The following is a 6,544-nucleotide window of genomic DNA, read 5'->3' on the forward strand; positions in this document are numbered from 1 at the left end:
TCGAGACCAGTTCAGACCTGGTTCAGATCTGGTTTAAATCCAATTGAGACCAGTTCGGACCTGGTTCAGATCTGGTTTAAATCCAGTTGAGACCAGTTCAGACCTGGTTCAGATCCGGTTTAAATCAAATCGAGACCAGTTTGGACCTGGTTCAGATCTGGTTTAAATCCAGTCCAGACCAGTTCAGACCTGGTTCAGATCTGGTTTAAATCCAGTCCAGACCTGGTTCAGATCTGGTTCAGATCTGGTTTAAATCCAGTTGAGACCAGTTCAGACCTGGTTCAGATATGTTTCAAATCCAGTTGAGACCAGTTCAGACCTGGTTCAGATCTGGTTTAAATCCAGTCGAGACCAGTTCAGACCTGGTTCAGATCTGGTTTAAATCCAGTTGAGACCAGTTCAGACCTGGTTCAGATATGTTTCAAATCCAGTTGAGACCAGTTCAGACCTGGTTCAGATCTGGTTTAAATCCAGTCCAGACCTGGTTCAGATCTGGTTTAAATCCAGTTGAGACCAGTTCAGACCTGGTTCAGATCTGGTTTAAATCCTGTTGAGACCAGTTCAGACCTGGTTCAGATCTGTTTCAAATCCAGTTGAGACCAGTTCAGACCTGGTTCAGATCTGGTTTAAATCCAGTTCAGACCTGGTTCAGATCTGGTTTAAATCCAGTTCAGACCTGGTTCAGATCTGGTTTAAATCCAGTCGAGAACCAGTTCAGACCTGGTTCAGATCTGGTTTAAATCCATTTAAACCCAGATCTGGTTTAAATCCAGTTGAGACCAGTTCAGACCTGGTTCAGATCTGTTTCAAATCCAGTTGAGACCAGTTCAGACCTGGTTCAGATCTGGTTTAAATCCAGTTCAGACCTGGTTCAGATCTGGTTTAAATCCAGTCGAGAACCATTTCAGACCAGGTTCAGATCTGGTTTAAATCCAGTCGAGACCAGTTCAGACCTGGTTCAGATCTGGTTTAAATCTAGTCGAGAACCAGTTCAGACCTGGTTCAGATCTGGTTTAAATCCATTTAAACCTACATCTGGTTTAACTCCAGTTGAGACCAGTCCGGACCTGGTTCAGATCCAGTTGAGATCAGTTCAGACCCGGTTCAGGTCTGGTTTAAATCCAGTTGAGACCAGTTCAGACCTGGTTCAGATCTGGTTTAAATCCAGTCCAGACCTGGTTCAGATCTGGTTTAAATCCAGTTGAGAACCAGTTCAGACCTGGTTCAGATCTGGTTCAAATCCAGTTGAGACCTGTTCAGACGTGGTTCAGATCCGGTTTAAATCCAGTCGAGACCAGTACGGACCTGGTTCAGATCTGGTTTAAATCCAGTCGAGACCAGTTCGGACCTGGTTCAGATCTGTTTTAAATCCAGTCGAGAACCAGTTCAGACCCGGTTCAGATCTGGTTTAAATCCATTTAAAGAGACCAGTTCAGACCTGGTTCAGATCCGGTTTAAATCCAGTCGAGACCAGTTCGGACCTGGTTCAGATCTGGTTTAAATCCAGTCGAGAACCAGTTCAGACCTGGTTCAGATCTGGTTTAAATCCATTTAAACCCAGATCTGGTTTAAATCCAGTTGAGACCAGTTCAGACCTGGTTCAGATCTGTTTCAAATCCAGTTGAGACCAGTTAAGACCTGGTTCACATCTGGTTTAAATCAAGTTGAGACCAGTTCGGACCTGGTTCAGATCTGGTTTAAATCCAGTTGAGACCAGTTTGGACCTGGTTCAGATCCGGTTTAAATCAAATCGAGACCAGTTCAGACCTGGTTCAGATCTGGTTTAAATCCAGTTGAGACCAGTTTGGACCTGGTTCAGATCCGGTTTAAATCAAATCGAGACCAGTTCAGACCTGGTTCAGATCTGGTTTAAATCCAGTCGAGACCAGTTTGGACATGGTTCAGATCTGGTTTAAATCCAGTTGAGACCAGTTTGGACATGGTTCAGATCTGGTTTAAATCCAGTTGAGACCAGTTCGGACCTGGTTCAGATCCGGTTTAAATCAAGTTGAGACCAGTGCGGACCTGGTTCAGATCTGGTTTAAATCCAGTTGAGACCAGTTTGGACCTGGTTCAGATCTGGTTTAAATCCAGTCGAGAACCAGTTCAGATCTGGTTTAAGTCCAGTTGAGACCTGTTCAGACCTGGTTCAGATCTGGTTTAAATCCAGTTCAGACCAGTTCGGACCTGGTTCAGATATAGTTTAAATCCAGTTGAGACCAGTTCGGACCTGGTTCAGATCTGGTTTAAATCCAGTTGAGAACCAGTTCAGATCTGGTTTAAATCCAGTTGAGACCAGTTCGGACCTGGTTCAGATCTGGTTTAAATCCAGTCGAGAACCAGTTCGGACCTGGTTCAGGTCTGGTTTGAATCCATTTAAAGAGACCAGTTCAGACCTGGTTCAGATCTGGTTTAAATCCAGTCGAGACCAGTTTGGACCTGGTTCAGATCTGGTTTAAATCCAGTCGAGAACCAGTTCAGACCTGGTTCAGATCTGGTTTAAATCTATTTAAACCCAGATCTGATTTATATCCAGTTGAGACCAGTTCAGACCTGGTTCAGATCTGTTTCAAATCCAGTTGAGACCAGTTCAGACCTGGTTCAGATCTGGTTTGAATCCAGTCGAGACCAGTTCAGACCTGGTTCAGATCTGGTTTAAATCCAGTCGAGATCAGTTCAGATCTGGTTTAAATCCAGTCGAGACCAGTTCGGACCTGGTTCAGATCTGGTTTAAATCCAGTCGAGAACCAGTTCAGATCTGGTTTAAATCCAGTTGAGACCAGTTCAGACCTGGTTCAGATCTGGTTTAAATCCAGTCGAGAACCAGTTCAGACCTGGTTCAGATCTGGTTTGAATCCATTTAAAGAGACCAGTTCAGACCTGGTTCAGATCCGGTTTAAATCCAGTCGAGACCAGTTCGGACCTGGTTCAGATCTGGTTTAAATCCAGTCGAGAACCAGTTCAGACCTGGTTCAGATCTGGTTTGAATCCATTTAAAGAGACCAGTTCAGACCTGGTTCAGATCTGGTTTAAATCAAATCGAGACCAGTTCAGACCTGGTTCAGATCTGGTTTAAATCCAGTCGAGACCAGTTTGGACCTGGTTCAGATCTGTTTCAAATCCAGTTGAGACCAGTTCAGACCTGGTTCAGATCTGGTTTAAATCCAGTCGAGACCAGTTCAGACCTGGTTCAGATCCGGTTTAAATCAAATCGAGACCAGTTCAGACCTGGTTCAGATCTGGTTTAAATCCAGTCGAGACCAGTTTGGACATGGTTCAGATCTGGTTTAAATCCAGTTGAGACCAGTTTGGACATGGTTCAGATCTGGTTTAAATCCAGTTGAGACCAGTTCGGACCTGGTTCAGATCCGGTTTAAATCCAGTTGAGACCAGTGCGGACCTGGTTCAGATCTGGTTTAAATCCATTTAAACCTAGATCTGATTTAACTCCAGTTGAGACCAGTCCGGACCTGGTTCAGATCCAGTTGAGATAAGTTCAGACCCGGTTCAGGTCTGGTTTAAATCCAGTTGAGACCAGTTCAGACCTGGTTCAGATCTGGTTTAAATCCAGTTCAGACCAGTTCAGACCTGGTTCAGATCTGGTTTAATCCAGTTCAGACCTGTTTCAGATCTGGTTTAAATCCAGTTCAGACCAGTTCAGACCTGTTTCAGATCTGGTTTAAATCCAGTTCAGACCAGTTCAGACCTGGTTCAGATCTGGTTTAAATCCAGTTCAGACCAGTTCAGACCTGGTTCAGATCTGGTTTAAATCTAGTTCAGACCAGTTCAGACCTGGTTCAGATCTGGTTTATATCCAGTTGAGACCAGTCCAGACCTGGTTCAGATCTGGTTTATATCCAGTTGAGACCAGTTCAGACCTGATTCAGATCTGGTTTAAATCCAGTCGAGAACCAGTTCAGACCTGGTTCAGATCTGGTTTAAATCCAGTCGAGAACCAGTTCGGACCTGGTTCAGATCTGGTTTAAATCCAGTCGAGAACCAGTTCGGACCTGGTTCAGATCTGATTTAAATCCAGTCGAGACCAGTTCGGACCTGGTTCAGATCTGGTTTAAATCCAGTCGAGAACCAGTTCAGACCTGGTTCAGATCTGGTTTAAATCCATTTAAACCCAGATCTGGTTTAAATCCAGTTGAGACCAGTTCAGACCAGGTTCAGATCTGGTTTAAATCCAGTCGAGACCAGTTCGGACCTGGTTCAGATCTGGTTTAAATCCAGTCGAGAACCAGCTCAGATCTGGTTTAAATCCAGTTGAGACCAGTTCGGACCTGGTTCAGATCTGGTTTAAATCCAGTCGAGAACCAGTTCAGACCAGGTTCAGATCTGGTTTGAATCCATTTAAAGAGACCAGTTCAGACCTGGTTCAGATCCGGTTTAAATCCAGTCGAAACCAGTTCGGACCTGGTTCAGATCTGGTTTAAATCCAGTCGAGAACCAGTTCAGACCTGGTTCAGATCTGGTTTAAATCCATTTAAACCCAGATCTGGTTTAAATCCAGTTGAGACCAGTTCAGATCTGTTTCAAATCCAGTTGAGACCAGTTCAGACCTGGTTCAGATCAGGTTTAAATCCAGTTCAGACCTGGTTCAGATCTGGTTTAAATCCAGTTGAGACCAGTTTGGACATGGTTCAGATCTGGTTTAAATCCAGTTGAGACCAGTTCGGACCTGCTTCAGACCTGGTTCAGATCCGGTTTAAATCAAGTTGAGACCAGTGCGGACCTGGTTCAGATCTGGTTTAAATCAAGTTGAGACCAGTTTGGACCTGGTTCAGATCTGGTTTAAATCCAGTCGAGAACCAGTTCAGATATAGTTTAAATCCAGTCGAGACCAGTTCGGACCTGGTTCAGATCTGGTTTAAATCCAGTTGAGAACCAGTTCAGATCTGGTTTAAATCCATTTAAACCCAGATCTGGTTTAAATCCAGTTGAGACCAGTTCAGACCAGGTTCAGATCTGGTTTAAATCCAGTCGAGACCAGTTCGGACCTGGTTCAGATCTGGTTTAAATCCAGTCGAGAACCAGTTCAGATCTGGTTTAAATCCAGTTGAGACCAGTTCGGACCTGGTTCAGATCTGGTTTAAATCCAGTCGAGAACCAGTTCAGACCAGGTTCAGATCTGGTTTGAATCCATTTAATGAGACCAGTTCAGACCTGGTTCAGATCCGGTTTAAATCCAGTCGAGACCAGTTCGGACCTGGTTCAGATCTGGTTTAAATCCAGTCGAGAACCAGTTCAGACCTGGTTCAGATCTGGTTTAAATCCATTTAAACCCAGATCTGGTTTAAATCCAGTTGAGACCAGTTCAGACCTGGTTCAGATCTGTTTCAAATCCAGTTGAGACCAGTTCAGACCTGGTTCAGATCAGGTTTAAATCCAGTTCAGACCTGGTTCAGATCTGGTTTAAATCCAGTCGAGAACCAGTTCAGACCTGGTTCAGATCTGGTTTAAATCCAGTCGAGACCAGTTTGGACATGGTTCAGATCTGGTTTAAATCCAGTTGAGACCAGTTCGGACCTGGTTCAGATCCGGTTTAAATCAAGTTGAGACCAGTGCGGACCTGGTTCAGATCTGGTTTAAATCAAGTTGAGACCAGTTTGGACGTGGTTCAGATCTGGTTTAAATCCAGTCGAGAACCAGTTCAGATATAGTTTAAATCCAGTCGAGACCAGTTCGGACCTGGTTCAGATCTGGTTTAAATCCAGTTGAGAACCAGTTCAGATCTGGTTTAAATCCAGTTGAGACCAGTTCGGACCTGGTTCAGATCTGGTTTAAATCCAGTCGAGAACCAGTTCGAACCTGGTTCAGATCTGGTTTGAATCCATTTAAAGAGACCAGTTCAGACCTGGTTCAGATCTGGTTTAAATCCAGTCGAGAACCAGTTCAGACCTGGTTCAGATCTGGTTTAAATCTATTTAAACACAGATCTGATTTAAATCCAGTTGAGACCAGTTCAGACCTGGTTCAGATCTGTTTCAAATCCAGTTGAGACCAGTTCAGACCTGGTTCAGATCTGGTTTGAATCCAGTCGAGATCAGTTCAGATCTGGTTTAAATCCAGTCGAGACCAGTTCGGACCTGGTTCAGATCTGGTTTAAATCCAGTTGAGAGCAGTTCAGACCTGGTTCAGATCCGGTTTAAATCAAATCGAGACCAGTTCAGACCTGGTTCAGATCTGGTTTAAATCCAGTCGAGACCAGTTCAGACCTGGTTCAGATCTGGTTTAAATCCATTTAAACCTAGATCTGATTTAACTCCAGTTGAGACCAGTCCGGACCTGGTTCAGATCCAGTTGAGATAAGTTCAGACCCGGTTCAGGTCTGGTTTAAATCCAGTTGAGACCAGTTCAGACCTGGTTCAGATCTGGTTTAAATCCAGTTCAGACCAGTTCAGACCTGGTTCAGATCTGGTTTAATCCAGTTCAGACCTGTTTCAGATCTGGTTTAAATCCAGTTCAGACCAGTTCAGACCTGTTTCAGATCTGGTTTAAATCCAGTTCAGACCAGTTCAGACCTGGTTCAGATCTGGTT

The sequence above is a fragment of the Telmatherina bonti genome (genome assembly GCF_933228915.1).
Source record: "Telmatherina bonti genome assembly, chromosome: 17".
NCBI lineage: Eukaryota > Metazoa > Chordata > Actinopteri > Atheriniformes > Telmatherinidae > Telmatherina > Telmatherina bonti.